This window comes from Pithys albifrons, chromosome 3 (genome assembly GCF_047495875.1).
Source record: "Pithys albifrons albifrons isolate INPA30051 chromosome 3, PitAlb_v1, whole genome shotgun sequence".
Classification (NCBI taxonomy): Eukaryota; Metazoa; Chordata; class Aves; order Passeriformes; family Thamnophilidae; genus Pithys; species Pithys albifrons.
Window position 1 is genome coordinate 92,638,902 of NC_092460.1, and position 16,969 is coordinate 92,655,870.

A 16,969-nucleotide genomic window follows, 5' to 3' on the forward strand; every position below is an offset into this window, starting at 1 on the left:
TCTATAAATGTAAACTGCAGATGGAACCTTGCTGTCGTGCACATATGCACATCTTCAAAACATGAGCTTTTAGAAATTGAAATTCATAAAACTGAGTGTGATTTTACTTGTACCACTGAATTCAGTGACAGTTGAGAACTGAGCCTGATGTCTAAATTGCAATTCTAATACTAATGTTCACTTTCCAGCTATCACATTCCAGGATGGTGCTACTGGGAGGACAGGCTTAAACAAGCAAAAGGAGACATTGCATCTTACAACATATAGTTCTCTGTGAAAGGCCATTATTCTTGAACCCTAAGGGTAGAATAAACAAGAGCATGCAGGACTAATTCCCTGTGAATTAATAAATAGAAGACACCATGCTGTACACATGCCTACGGAGTTCCTGAGTCATAGTCTATGTCACAGTCATATATATGACTATATGACTATATATGCATATGTTTGTGTGAGTACAAATATATATAAATGCAAATATATACATCACTACAGTTATCACGGATAGGAGTGTTTCATTTATGGTTTCTGGGACACAGTAAGTGATTCACCTGATCAAACAGAGATACACATGTTTTGCTTTCTGAAGTACATGATGTGCAATCAGGTCACCACTAAGAGCTTTTGCAATTGTTTTCGGTATTGTTCACTATGACAGTCATTGTATTGGTGGTGGTGTAGTCCAACTGCTTTTTGCTAATTTACTTTGTATGGGTACACCTGCTGATATAAAGCCCTTGGACTAAGTACTCTTCTTGACATTATTATGATTTCCATTGAAAGTGATAGCTATGTCCAGACAGCTGCAGCAGTAAGCTTAAGTTAAAGGATGATCTAGAGTAATTCATGTGACTGTGACAAAATAGCCAGTAAATTTCATCTGTAACCAGATCAGAACACTTCGGTTCAATAATTTAGTTTCAAGTGTTGTTATATATTGCTGCAAATATGCAATTAAGGATAGTGAGTGAGAAATTCTTAGTGTGAAACACTAACAAATATAGATAGATCCTCCTATAGACGCCTTGCAAAAGTACTCCTGTACAAACACACTCAGAATTCGGGAGGTGTGGGTTGTCCATTAGGTGGCACCAAATTTTTCCATATCTATGGAAACTGTAGGCAACAGAGAAGCATTTATCTGCTAGTAGCTGTCAGGTACTTTCCCAGCAAGTCTCCACTCAGAGACAGAACCCCTGAGATGGCATAGGAGCACATCCATGTGCATCACTGATGGGAATTCATCCAGATAAAGAAGTGTGTGCTTCAGCCTATGTTTAACTAACCTCTCATCTGGGGTAAAGCTGGTTTTATCATATCCACTAGTCCGTTTGCATCATACTTAGCAACGGTCACTATCATTCTTGAAGATACTTTCAGTTCCTTCTTTGGATCTTTAGTCTTATTAAAACAGTGGGAAGTGTTTGGCTTGTCTCAGGTTCTCTACAGCTCCCAAATCAGAAAAAAGCCCCTACTTTTCCACTAATCAGACAGCTTCTACTGTGCACCTTGCAGAGATATTACTACCACTGCAATAGACTGACAGTGCTAAGACTAGTCTGAAAATAAGATGAAAGATTTATGTTTTCTTTCTTTAGTACTGTTTAAGACTAAAACTGTTTCTACTTCCCCATTGCACCAATCATGAGAGTCCTTTTCTAGAATTTTTCTTCCTTTTATCTTTTCCTTCACACATCTCTCAGGAACTTGCAGTTCTTTCTATTCAGTTACTTCAGATCCATCCAAAACATTTAATCAGTAAATGTAATACATAACTTTGCTTTAGTTAGACACAAGTCAATGCTTATTTCTACTTAGCAGTTCCAAAACGGTCTATGTGAGCAGCAAATGTATGAATTATATGGATTGATTCCACTTCACCCACACTATGACAGAACTCATTTAGCAAGCTTAGTGCTCACACCATGATGAACACTGCCTGGAATGACTCATTTCCTTTTTTTGGTGTCATCTTAAAGGTTAATTTCATGCAGTTCTGTTCAGCATATTACCTACTAAATAAGAAATAATGAAATCTTCTATTTATTGAGGTGACAGGTCAGCACCTCTAAAGTGGCCCTGTCATTGCACTTGGGCAGGTAAATAGCACTTGTCTTTCCCGTGCAAATAGATTCTAATACTGAACATGTATGATACTAGTGATGGACATGGGAGGTTTCTTTTCACCATTCTGCTTTCCTTTGTTCTAGCAATAAGTCCTTTTTACCTCCTGATTGGTCTTTTTTTATCTTGTGCGAGCCATAGCGTGGCAACATAGTGCTGTTCTGTATTTATTCTGCATTTCTAGTTCAGTCTGACTGTACACAAACAGTGTACAAGCTCACAGGCCTGGGCTAAGGCAGTCTGGGTGCTGCTGTGTAATATAGCAGTTAGAAGGTTTCTCCTGGCTCAGATGAGAAGTGCTCAGAAACAGGAACTGCCTCTGAAAGTTGAACCCCCATAGAGCAGAGCTTATGGGCAGTACCAAAAGTAACCCTGCTGGTCTGGCTGTCTTTGAGGGCTGTTCCAGACATGCTTCTTCTTGACCTGAGCTGGATTGGAATGGGAAGGGAGCAGAAACATAGCACATGAGGCAGTAAAAGAATTTTGTGATCTTCCAGATCTCTACTCTGTCCTTACTGGCCTTTTAGGAATAAATTAATGAAAAATTAAAAAAGAACCAAGCCACCAGAAAATCCTTTAGTGTTCCAAAGACTAAGAAACTACTACAGTACAAGAACTGCTATTGAACGATTCCTCTTTCTCATCAAATTACCTGTATCATCTTTGAGGCTTTATGGACTTTTTAAGAATTAATACTTCTAAGTTATTAGAATGCCCTTTTGGTTTGCCGACAATGACTCACAGGGAAAGGTCCCTTACAGTAAAAATTTACAGGTATATGTATAACATTACATAAGTGGGTGGATCTTCAGTGGAATTCTTGTCATTCAGAAATAATTTTTAAGAAAACTCCTACTTCATAACTAGGTGGTTTGTGGAATAACAGGAATATGCACAATAATACCAGGAAAAAATGCACATGAGACCAAGAAAAAATAACTGTGCTGAACTTTTGCAATGTCTATTAATGTCAGCTGGGGGAGAAACTGTTCAGCACCTCTGACTTTTTCTTGGCACTTTGCAAAATGCATTCCTAAGAAAACACATAAGAACTTGTGAAGAAGATTGACTTGAGATGTTGAAGAGGAAAATCACTAAATATAAATGCATGTCAAAGAGCAAAGGCTGCAAAATCACAACTCTCAATTCAATTGTACATCACAAATAAAGTCTTAATGAAAATTCCTTCATGGTTATAAAATGTAAATATATACTAAAGTGTAATATATTTTCAATATTTGCCTGATATCAAATTTAGATCTATAGATAATACGCTTCCACCTAGTTACCCTATACAGAGCCCTCACAATAAGTCCTGTGGATGCCCTTGCATATGAAAAATTGTTTTCAGACCATTTCTTTTTATTTACTTTAACATTACTGACATCCAAACCTTCTCACTGTGAACATTTAGAGGGTATCCTATGTGCAATACATTTCTTGTGTTGGCATTTATTATGTTAATTATGCACAAAGAGAGTAGAAAACAATTAATGGCAGCCAAAATAAAAGTACAGGAATGTTTAAAAAAGAAAATTTTTTCAGTGTCCATAGGAAAAAATCAAACCAGGAATGTTTACAATGGAGTATCATGAAACCAGACTTCACAGTATGTTTTTTTGCTACTATCAGAATCAGGAGACTATTTGCTACTCACTGGGAATGACATTATAACATTCTTTATAGCAATAAATCAGGAAGGGATGCTGTGACTGTGGGAAAGTCATGGCCTCAATCACCATGGAAAATAACAACTCATTGTTTTATGTAGGTTTTCCTTCCAGTGAACATTATAATGTATTTGTTGGCCTGTTCAGTCATAAGCATTTGCTAAATTACATGGCATTCTGCCCCAGGTGAATTATTAGTCTTAGCCTGGAACTGTGCAGTGAGTATAAACTGCAGTATAGATCAGATAAACTATAAATCATTTAAGCTATGTCAGCTGGCAGTGGTTTTCTGATTTTCTTTAAAAATGCAAGATGCATATTTAAAAAAAAAAAAAAAAGGTGAGGAAACTACGGCATCCCTTGGAAAGTACAGGAGAATCTAATGTGTTCACGATTTTACCCAGTACAACTTACGGTACCTGTACTATTTCTCAAGATAACTGAAAGTGATGGAATAAATTGCAGGAAATTTAACATAGATATACTAATAAATATGCAAGAATTTGGGCCTTGACAGCATTATTTGAACGTTTCTGAATCTGTTGGTATGATCATACTTTTAATGAAGAATTTCAAATGCACAAGCTATCCTTTCTTGCTAAGTACCATGAAGAAAAGTACTAAGAAATGGTTCAACACTGTTGAAATTAATCTTGTGTCATGAAAAATTAATAGTGGAAGTTAAAATCCGCTCTAAGGTTTTGAAATGTAATGCTTTTTAAAGTCTTTCATAGTATTTCCCCAGGACATGGCTGCAGAATTTTCTTCTGTACCTACACATGAAACACTGAATAGAACAGAAAGCCTTCTCACAGAAGCACCACATCCTGTCTTAAAGCAAGCTGACAGTCAATGAAGATTAATTCTACATCTTCCAATTTTATTATTTGTTTTTACTTATCTATTATATATGTATTTTATTAAGACTTGAATGTGATTCTACATATTGCAATATTTGTAAAGTGAACATCAAAACCATTAGTGTAACATAATTATCCAGATTTCCCACTCCATGTTCTTGAGGCATTTAACTGGTCATGTGCACGTGTCATTAAATATTAATTTAATGAGGGATTTCCTTCACTGGAAAACAGACAAATAGGGGATTAAATATGGAAATTTTATTTCTGAGGTTGAACTGACCAGTACAAGCTGTGGGAATCTGGCCTTACAAGAGTAGTTGCAAAATTATGCATAAATAAGGATGGGACTAATTCTAACTGAAAACTGCTGCTTTAATGTAATAAGAGGCAAGATCCAAGTAAAAATAAAATGGCCCCAACTGCCCATTTTTAATTAAATTCAATATCAAGTAGCATGATTTCAAACACAGTACTCCTTTAGAAGCAGAAGTATTTGAGAAATTCAACATCTACTGTGTTGGGAAAGGCCCAGAACGGAGGTTTCTTGTTCTCTTGGCAGGTACCGAACCACTACATTTTCACATGAAAGCAGTCAGGATCAGCTATGCCATATATATGATGACTTGGAAATATTCTACATGTTTCAAATGCAGTGTGAACCACTTGACATACTCTGTGTCCTTTCAGAGACTTAAGCAGACCCTGCAGAACTTAGTTGCTGTCTGCCCGTGTCTGCCAGACACCAAGACTGGCAGTCTGAAGTCTCTCTGTCTTCAAGTATTTTACACTTTATATTCTATTTTGCATCTGCAAAAGGAAATGTCAGTACATGCTGACCTAAAAATGCTCATTCTACCATGTATCATTCATGAAATCTGATCTCCAATACCCAAAGAAAACAGTTATAAGATTATTGCTAACTTACTGAGTTGAAGGTAATTGTCTGCAAAGCCTTGTATTTTCTAATAAATTAGATTCCTCACAACCACTCAAATCAAGATTAATTCCATTTTTCCAGAAGTGATAAGATTTAAGTAGGTAGAAAATCAATTTTAAAAGTTACCTATAAGGTAATTTCAGAAGTTTTCAAATGGATCATAAACCCAAAGATCTTAATAGAATTCTGCTTGCTACTGTATTTAGAGATAGTAAGAATTCTATGTTTATTTTGAATCTGAGGTGCTCCATTTACAAACAAGGAGAAATAAATTAGATTTCAAGTTCTGGCTCAAAGATTGTAGGATTTGTACAGGAGAAAATCAAAGCATGCCTTCCTACTTTTTAGGCAATATTTCAGGCAGGAATTATTATGTTTTTTTTAATTAGAAACGGTTCAAAGCTTTAAAAGGTTTGTTGTCAGTTACTTTATGAAGGTCGAAATGAAACCAAAAAACACAATTTGATTTTTAACCTCTTTTTCTTTTTTTTTTCCCAAAGATTTTTGTTTTGTTGGAATGTGGAACATAAATAAGGAATTGAGACTCAATTTCTGCTTGATGAAATGTTTTCAAGCTTTAGTCACTAATAATTTAGACAATTTACCATCCACTATCTTTAACTGCAGTTGAATTTAAGTTGCGTTATTACATTACAAGTACACTTAATGTAGCTTTTTTCAGGCTTTTCATACAGAAATGTGAAGTCATTACTATCTAGTTTTACATAGTAAGCCTCAAGCATATGCTACCATCAAAATTATAAACCTGAATAGAGTAATAATTTTTAATCAACATTTTGCTCTGTTTACTGTCAAATTATATATCACCTGCTTATTTTGTTTCAAAAAATGCCTGATGATACCCATACAATATTTGTCCAATCATACCTTATGGATGATCTAATTAAGTTTTTAGAATAGAATATGTTTCAAGAAATTTAAAATAAAGTCTTTGCACAGTTTTTTGAGAGGGCTCACAGTGTTTTTCTTTCTTTAAGCTTACTTCTAAAACATTCTCTATATTAACTTACATCATATTCTTATTTCATAATATACTATATTGTGAAGCTGATTGTAGAAAATTGTTTTGTTCTTTGAGTTCCTTTACCCTTTCAATTGAATAAGAAAGTCACTGTGTCAGATCTGATTAGGTCAGAGCAAAGTACAGTCTAGTTCAGCATCTTCTCTGAAAACAGTTCATACCAGATGCTTCAGAAGTTGTTTAGAAAATTTTGGAAAATCTGGAATCACTTGATTACACAACTATATTTTTTACCTAAATATCTCCAGAGAATGGTTGATTTAATTTAAGTAATTTAGGAAACATTTTGTTTACTTCTACTTAATCTCCATGTATTACTCAATACTTAGTGAAAACAGAGGCTTTACCTATGTGCCCATGGCACTTTCAAAAACACTGAAGTCAACCTCTGTGATAAACCATTACAAATTTGTGTCCAAGCCATCTAAAAAACAGTTGTTCTACTCTGACAACCCACTTCCATTAGTTCATCTTTCTTAGTAGTAAATTGTTAAGACTGGTTGATAATGTTTCTTATGGCCTTGGAGGAATAAAATTTGTATACACCTATCTAGAAAACACTTTGAAATAACAAGTGAGTAAAGAAAATCTGCTTGCTCCAATCCCTAGTTTCACAGGCAGAGAAATGTACCGTTTGTAATCCTCCTTACTGGTGAGAAGGTGCCTTGCAGACAGCCAACAACCCACCCCTGAGCAGGTCAGTGACAGTGGCTGTTTGCTCACCCAATTTTCAACAGAACAAACCCCAACTGGGGACAACTCACCTTGGGCCCTGAATATTTGCTATGATTTACACCAATACAGTATTCCTTGGTGTGGCCAGGCTGACTTGGGGATCCAGTTTTCAGGAATGGGATCGAAGGTTAAAATCACTACATGTAGACACAAAATGTTTTAATATGCTTTTTGCAATCCAAGGGCAGGAAAAATTTTCCATATGGCCATAGTTTTATTTAACTTGTATTTAACTTGTGCTTAACTTATACTTCAAGATGACTCTCACTTTGATTTCACTGGAGTTTTTTAACACTGCAATCATATCAAACTGTTAGTCTGCAGGTTTCAGCCCACAGTAACCTGCACAATTGGAATTATATTATTTTTAGCTTCCTGGTTCACTGTGAAGTTACTATCAAACTACACAGTTCAGTGGTTATGCAAAAGGCTTTTTCACACTGTAGTAAGGTTTTTCTTGTGTAATGCCCATGTATGTGAACCCAAGTAGATACTGTTCCTTAAAAACATCAAATGGAAAATTCCTGGGTTTGCTTTATGAGATGTGCTCCAACATGCCAAACAGAAGCATACAGCATCTAAATATTAGGTTGTTAGAGAGCCAATTCACTTAAAAGTACTCTCTAAGTTCCCTACACAGTGAATGGAGACAGGAGGGTGTGTTTGATGACTTCCTCTGCTAAGACAAATTGGCTTCAGCTTAGGTACCAAACGATTTACAAGTTTCTGGTTTCCTTGTAAATCTGCTGTACAGAAGCTGGCCATTGAAAACAGAAGACAAGAACCAGAGCAATACAGGCACATATTTTTGAATGTTCCAAACTGAAATTCAATTCCATTTCAGCACCCACAGCAAGTGGCAGCTATGCAAAGGGGCAGGCACAGTATCTGTGTCTCCCTGACTGTAATATTTGCCTGTGTATCAGATATAACATGATCTAGAGAATGTATCTCCTCATCTGTCTCTTACAATCCCAGACAGACTGCCTCTGTTTGACTAAAGATGTAGTTTTATCCCCGAATGTCTTGGGAACAATAACTAAAACCATCACTATAGGCGATATTCTCTATGTCTACCAAGTTGGTGCTGCACTCTGTGTTCTTTTCTCCAGTATTGGCCAAATCAGAAAAGTCATGGCACTCTTATCACCTCTACCAGTGTGTATTTGGAACACAGAAACAGGAAACATACTTGCATCTTCTGACAAGTACACAACCATTTCATTTTGCTACAGTGTTATGCAGTATTATAGTCAGTGTCTGACCCTGCAACCACGTCTCTGATGTAAGAATGGACAGATCATAATAAAAATATTGAAAGAAGGAATTAGACCCTTTTATGAAGACAAAATAAATACTAAATAAAATAAATATAGCTTTAAAATATGGCTTTAAGCAAAGCATATCCTCCATTGTTCCACACACTACAATATTCCTTCTTCCTTCACAGTGTCAGAATATAGCAAGAAACTTTCAGGAAGAGTAAGAGGGGAAGTCTTGCACCACATGCATGAGTGGTATCTGTCAGTGTCAGAGCACCCAGGATGTGTGTGATCCTGGAGGACAGCAGAGACCTGCATGGTGCTATCTGGAGCTGAGAGGAAAGCTTTGTGGGCAGCCAGATGACAACGCTGCCTGCTCCTATTTCTGCTGTGCTCAGAGGAACAGGGCTTCAGGCACAGTCTCTGGAAGCACTGAACACTCTTTCCAAGAAGTAGCTGGAACAGAAACTGTTCATCAAGGTCCTGAAATATAACTGCTGTCAAAAGCAGTGTGCCTGATAATTACTAACTGTATAGCTTCACAGAAGTGTTTTACAATAGCTAGTAGTACTTTCTAATGGGATCTTAATGGAAAGCTAGCTATGACACCAATGACATTTACCACTGATCTTCCACAATTTTGGTTATAAACAATCTGATGAATGCTTTTAGCCTGACCTTTGTGATGGTTCTCCACTTTATTACCTCTGGAATGTCTAGTGACTGTCTTTGCATCTTCTCTCTGCTTGAAGCATCCAAGTTATTTTGCTTGTCTCTGTAAATCAGACTTACCTATTTAAGACTAAACAAAAAACTCCCTATATAGATAATTTGATGAAATTATTTGTTTGTTATTAAGAATCCAATTTCCTGGTGCACCTTGTATAACATACCTTTTCCAGTAAAAATAGTTTTAAGCAATAATTTATTGTTCACGTTATTTTCAGAGTTCTTGATAGTAAAGAAAGTATAAACTATACTAGTTTATGTGGCACATAACAAGGATAAATGTAGGAGTGAAAAAATCTCTAACTGGTGTTGTGTAAGAGTCCATATTTCTACTGGTCATAATATATATTAATGTAATGCTTCTTTCTCATGGCGTTACAAAATTTTTAAGTGCCCATAAGTTGTCTCTTCTGCTTTAGATTAAATAAAAAAGATTCTGAAATCTCAGTCTTTACAGCTGCTGAACGACTTCCTAGATCCAAATTACTCTCTAACAGCTTTTTTAAGTGTTGATTTTTATTGCAGGAATGTTAAATATACAGCAATTGCAGTTCTAGGCAGAAACATTCAAAATGTGCATTACCTGATTTATTTCATTGGAACTAGTATTTCAGGTATACAGGAAGTTTTCTAATAAAGTATCCTTGTAAAATCCCAGTTGTATCATTCTGACACAATAATATTAATCTAAATCTTCATAAAATACATGCCCTATATTGTGAAGTAGGGAAAAGTATAATTTTGAAAGTGTCCTTCAATTTTCACAAACCAGATTTAGTACATGAAGTGGACAGTGTTACAGTAACCACCTTTCATAAAATTCCAAGTCAATTGTTAATACTGCAAGTCTCTTCCTCCACTTTTGTCTGTAAGTGCCACTCAGGTGCTGAAACAATTCTCATTCCTTCTGGTGGTTCTTATTTCTTCCTCATACCTTAGCAAACAGCTAAAGTAGATTCTCAGTATAACTGAATTCCTGCCATGCCAAGGATAGAATTGAGACCACTGTCAGTGGGACTGCACATGGAATGGCTAAACCAGTGAGAGAAACTCTGCCTTCCTTTCTTCATTCTATCAGATATAAGGTTAATTGTAGCATTTAAATGATACACTTTGATAAGGTCCTTTCTACTAAATCAATTTTCCTTTGAAAATTAATTTCTAAATATTTAAAAGGCATTTTTATATGCTGAATGCTTACTGCCACACTTAGTAAGAACAACACTTCACATTTTATTTATTAATATTTATGCAAAAAAAAATAGTAGGGAGAACAAAATACGTGGAAGAGAGGAGCACAACTATGCAAGTCAAGATTTATGGCTTACAGGGGACATTTAGGAGTTTGGTTTGATTGTCCTTTCTTAAGAGCTTTAGGGTAAAGCTTGCAACCCAGTGATGGCATTGCCTGGTATTTTGTGCACTCTGCCTTTTATACAGCCAGTTTCTGCTGGGACAGTTAAACCTGAGCCTCTAGCCCAGCAGATACATTGAGAACAAGCTTTCTTCTCTTCTGACCCCACAGAATAAGCATGGACAGCATAATAAATCACTAAGACTAATGTTCAGAGAACAGAGTAAAGTTAATTCTTTGTTTTCTCTCATGCAGTAATAAATTAAAGCAGTCAAGCTGCAAAATGGAAGTGCAGGATGGGAAGACTATTTCTGTTCGAGACCTGATCCACACTTTTTTTAGAATTTTTCTTTCCCTTCTTCTGTTCCTTTTCATTTCTTTTCATCATTTTCCAGCTTCATCATGGTATCTACTTTCTGCCAAAAGTGTAATTATCAGAAGGACTCAAGATGGGATGCTGGTTCTTCACTATCTTTGTTTCGTGGGGACTGGAAAATCTCTTTTCACTGTGATGCCCTGATCAATGTTTCCAATTTTAGCTGGCTAAACAGCAAGCAGTGTTCACTACAGTACTTTAAAAGTCAGGAAGACCTGGTGCCTATTGCAATTCCTGGTAAATGACCAAGATCAGCCAGTGTTACATTTGAGTCCATCTATAACTCAGAGATAAGAGGCAAGTGTGACAAGAGAAGCATAGTGACTTACTGCTTCTGTTCTGGTTTTCCAACTATTTAGGTGCCCATGACCATTCCAGTCACATTGTGTTTTCCAAATAACATGCAAAGCACGTCTATGATATGACAAAAGATAGCTTTGGTAAGATGGACAGCCATTACACATGCTATTACCTTTGCAAAAGACCTTCTGAAATGATCTGGCCTTGTTATTTAGCACTTGGTGCTTTTCAAAGTAGCCCAAAAGTATTTCAAAGAACCTGCAAAAAACTTTTAACACTTTATAATCCTTTCAAAGACTGGTCAATTATTCAGTTGCATGTCCTATTGTCCTTCTGAGAGGACTTAAAATAAATCATGTGTTTCCAATGCTAGTAAATAAATGCTTTTGGATGACAAGGACTTAAAAGCTTGAATAGCTATGATATAAAACTTATGATCTGAAAATACATGAAGGAAACATCTCTGGGGCACATTGGAGGTGAAACAGACTCTAGAGGCTACCTAGTTGGCACTTTTACCTGGAGGAGTAAGAAAGCTGCCTGTAATCAAAGATGTCATTGCCAAGAACTCAGGAAACACTTTGAAGATGATGATAATATTCCAACAGTATCTATCAGACATTGCTTATGGCCTGATTCATCTTATTTGTATGAGACAACCAAAGTAAAGTTAATTATCTCCCCACAGTGGCCATCTCTTCTCTTGTCTGTTCATTAGCCTTATTCACATTCTCCTCAGAGGAAGCACTGTAGGTAGTATAAATATTTTTTCTCCAGCTAACAGAGACTGCTTTGTGCATGAGGGATTGCTCACACATCACGAACCTGTTGGCTGTCTTTCACCTTTCAGTTGCAGACTTCCCTAGGCTCAAAGTTGCTACCTAGAGCACTCATATTTCTTAGTTCCTCATATTTCTGTCACATTTCTAGGTGGTCAACTGATTGGCATTTTGTAGTAGATTTTCACCTAACATAGTAGCTACACTTTTCATCATCATATATACCTCCTTATACCTTTATCATAATTTTCTTTTTGATTAACTGCCTGTTCTGGAAATAATGAAGAGCTGTGGTAACAACACTGGGACTCATAAAGACAGGAGTTTCAGTAAGCCCTGACTTTTTTCTCTGCCTTTAAGGAAATCTCTCAGTATACATTCTTCTGTTATGAAGCCTGAGGCTACGGATGCTTGAATTCATTTAGGTCATAAGCCAAAGTCCACACTACGAGTGAGAGTTGCAGAGTGTTCTGCTTAAGGCAGGCTTCTGACAGGGCTTCCTGGGTCTGCTTCCTTCCCCAGGCAACTAAAGGTGGGGAGCTAGGCTGCTCTCTGAAGACCATGGAGGTAATCCATGCTCTTTTCTCCTTTCTCCTACCATGTTTTGCTTTGGGAGGAAATCCCATCCCAGTGGTCCAGTTGTTGCTCTGTTTTTCCAGTAACATCATGATGTTTTGGCACACCATGTTCATCTCATATGTCATTCCTGGTGTGGAAAGCTGCATGGTGGTGACCAGAGAGAACACTTCTCCCTATACTGGCTTAAGATTTGTGATAAAGTGTTTTTTTGGCACCGATCCATGGCTCCAGGAGATAAGAAGCTGTGCAATTCCATGATAGTCCAAAGGCAGACTCTTAGTTTCAGTCTGAGGAATGATTCTAATGTTATTTGGCCTTGCATCCGGGCATTAGAGAGAGTGAGCTGCGCACCAAAGTCTTCTTACCAAAGAAAACCGTGACACTTGAATATATAACAATATGTAAGACTTTCTACAGAAGAAGGGAAAAGATACATGAATAAGAAGGGATAAGAGGAATAGGGACACTTCAATTTTATTTCTTCAAGGCATCTTAAAGTTCTGAGATTGCACAGTTTTCAAAAGATGAAAGAGAGCTCTGGCATTCCGAGTAAAGACCTATACATTCAGAGTACTCTCCTGAGGAGAACTGGCCATGTGGCATGGAGAATTTTCAGCACAATTGTAGACAACCAATTAGTTAGAAAACTGACCATCTGTGTCTTAGCAAGTGAATCTAAGTCTAAATATACAGTACTAAGTATATTTAAGAACTCAGGTCAACTTTGCTGCTGAGTACATTGGATGTGCATTTACCTACTACTGAATCTGCCATCAGACTGCAGGTGGCTCTTAGAGGACCCTCACAGGAGCAATGTGTCTTGCATCCTGAGAGCAGTTATTAATCTAGGTGAAAACAAACTTAAGGGTTGGACTCAGGGGCAGGGCACCATTATCTACCTCAAAACTCTCACACAGAAGTGCATTTTCTCTTCTGTGACCTACTTGTCAGCTTTAACAGGGTGTCATTATCTTTCGGTGTCTGTAAGTACTTCAGGTATTTTTTCTTACAATATTGTTGAAGCTATTTCAGGATGGGGAAGTTTAAAATATCACTGTACCATGAATATTTTTATAAAACTATAAAATACAAAATTCAACTGAATTGCATTGAATAGTATTCTCTTTAGCTAGCATGGACTCTATATTCTAAAATTTTGCAGTGAAGGTCTGTGACTCATAGGTAGCTGGCATCCTTCCAAGTTCTGATAGAAATCTTACATTAGTATAGTTGTTATAAAAGAGAAACTGAGAGTACTATTTCAGTATTTTTAATAATGAGAATTTTTGTCTTCACTGTATATGATTTTCCTGGTTTTAAGCCTGGGAATATATCATTTAAATGAGGCATTCATATTAAAAATAAACATGCACACAGGCAAGCAAGTAAAAACCGACCAGTGTCAGGATTACTGTTGAGTGGAGTGTCAGCAAAGGCAGTAAATTCACCACAAATCTGGTTCACCATTAGCTTTTAGACCATGCAGATTCCCCAGAATTGCTAGGAAACTTGAAAATCAGGGAATATCTTCCCCTCAGTGGACATCAGATGGCCTAACCATTGCAACCCAGTTTGCCTGGCTGATTGAAAACCTGGAACAAAGACACCGGCGGTTCATCAGTTCCCAGGCTCTCCATTCAGCCTATTGAAATGGTCCAATAAGAAAACTGGAATCTCGAGGGCATCCAGCAAATTGATAACAGTTAGCAACACCCATTAACATTTTATTTTTACTCTTTACTCTAGGTTCTTCTGTTTCTGAAAAATGCTGGCTGAAGTGCCATTCACTCAGTGGATTTACCAGGTGGAATATAAGTGAACTGTTTCTGTCAACACGAGAGGGAGCACAGACACATCTATCAAATTGACACAGTCCTTGCACTTGATGAGCTCAGTGGAATGAGTCGTCTTCCACCTCCAGTTTTTGTTATACCAGTGAGTGATGAATCAGAGATATTTTTGACATCTGAAAGCAATTCAAGGTGAGAGAGCCAAGACTGGTATTTGCCAGTCAGAACTATAAATAAACTTTTCCAGCACTAAGACTCCTCCAAAGCTATTTAAATAGGCTAAAATTTTATGGAGTGCAATTCCCTAAGGATAGGAATGCTATCTGTATTTTAAAGTGGGCCATTTCTTTATATGCAGTCAAACAGAGAGAAGGTAGGAGTTTGGCTTCCTTCATGACCACAATAAATACATTCTTGTTCCTTATGCTATTGATAGGATTTTCAGACCTGACCCAGTGTTTTTAGAATTAGAGGAATTAATAAGTTGATGGGATTTTTTGCAGTGACTCATGTTCTTAGAAAGGCTAATGAGTCAAGATATTAACTTGTAATGACATTAGTATATGTTTACTTGATGATTAGGTATATACTCTAACTTGTAGTCACACAACATTTCATCAGAAAAAGTGACTCGTGATTACTGCACTAAAACCTAAAATGTAATTGCATTTAGAGATAAAGACGTGCATGGTTTTCTTTATGTTTTCATTTTGTAATGTGAGAGACAGCAAATAAGTTGAAAAGGAGAAGGCAGCCAGGCTCTATATTCTGACACAACAATATCAGCAATGTTTGTAAGATTAGCAGTTTGGCTAAATTCACACAGATCACTTATGAGAATGATTGAAGATTTCAAAGGATTTTATCACTTCTGGAGGGTAGACATAAAATGGGCACTATCCATATTTCCATTAAACCAACCACAACTCACAGTGAAGTAGCAAAATATTCTTTGCTGATCTATGATAGCCATCTAAAATAAGATAAACGAGATATAAAGACAAGACTTAAAGGTAAATGACAATGAGAGGAAGTGTTTGTCTTGTATGTCATAGTAAAGATACACTCTGTAGGAAGCATTTTTTTCTCTTTGGCAGAACATTTAACACATCAGCACTAAAACATACTCTGAGACATTGCATGGACAAATTCTACAGATGAAATATAGTGATTTTGATGGGATTGATTTATGCCAACATATCCAAGTCTTGGATACTTTTATAAAGTTCAGATCAGAAACATGAGTGAACGTATGATGGGAGAATGAAAAAAAGGAATAAATATTTTACTGTCATACTCATCTTTCTATAAAATATGAATAAACCTTCAAAATACATTATGTGAGCAGAATGTAAATTTCTATGTCAGAACTTCTCCTGTCGTTTTTGTAAATCCAAGATGTTCTTGATCACTGCTGAAATGTACCTATACAGTGAGTGAAGAACTTTTTTGAACTTCAATATCCAGACAAATAAACCACAAGACTGCAGATCATTCCAAGCAGCAACTGCTCATTCCCTTTCTTGAAATGTCCAGTCTTGGGGAAATGTTGAATAACCAAGTTTTCCTCTTGCTTGGTACAGAAACAAAGCATGCATGACCTAGCACAGTTATGAAAGACCTACTTTTTCATATGGAGGGAACCAAAACAAATACTTGCTTCAAAACACACTAAATTAAGGTCAATCCTTTCATCATTCATGCACAATCAAATAACACTACTCTATTATTTGATGAGTCAGATAATACTCATTAAATATGAATGACCAAAAAGCAAGATATATCTGTTGATACATTTCATTGACTTTGGGGTATATGCAATTTTTTATGTATATCATTAAAACACTGGCAAAGAAAACACCAAGGATATAGAAAGTCAAAGGGTGAATGTAGGTGACCCTGTTTTGTAATACCCACAACATAATTAAACAATTCCTTGCAAATATATTCTTTAATCAATTTAGTCAGTTTTTCTATCTGCAAAGTACTTTTGATTTAATCGTGAGTTTTGTTGCATGTTTACCATTCAGAAAATTTATGTGAATGGAATTCTGCCTGGGAGAACTATTTTTCATACTTATTTTCTCTCTTTTTAAATTTTTTTTCTCTGAATACCTGCCTTTACTAAAGAAACAAAAGTAATTAGTTGAATGAATTAGAAAAAAAATATTTTTTCCATTTCCTGAAACTTCAGGTATATACAGATATGAAAAAGGGAACTAGAAAATAGTCATAAAAAGAAGGGAGAATTCATGTCATCACAGACAGAAGTAAATTATTAGACAGAATGATCACAGTTGCAATAGTCCTGGAAAATTTACTGATAACTAAGTCAAAGTCATTTCACCTGCCTTTAGTTGCCTAAAGTACAGTTTAATGCAGTTTTTCAAAAGTCAACTAAACATGGGAGACACTTGCAATTCTTTAAA

At 36.3% G+C, this 16,969-nt stretch overlaps 1 protein-coding gene across 13 annotated transcripts in view; it reads right to left on the bottom strand.

Moving 5' to 3' along the window:
• The window catches only part of PCLO (piccolo presynaptic cytomatrix protein), a 341,027-nt gene that overhangs the window by 104,354 nt on the left and 219,704 nt on the right, over window positions 1-16,969 (bottom strand). The window lies entirely within an intron of this gene.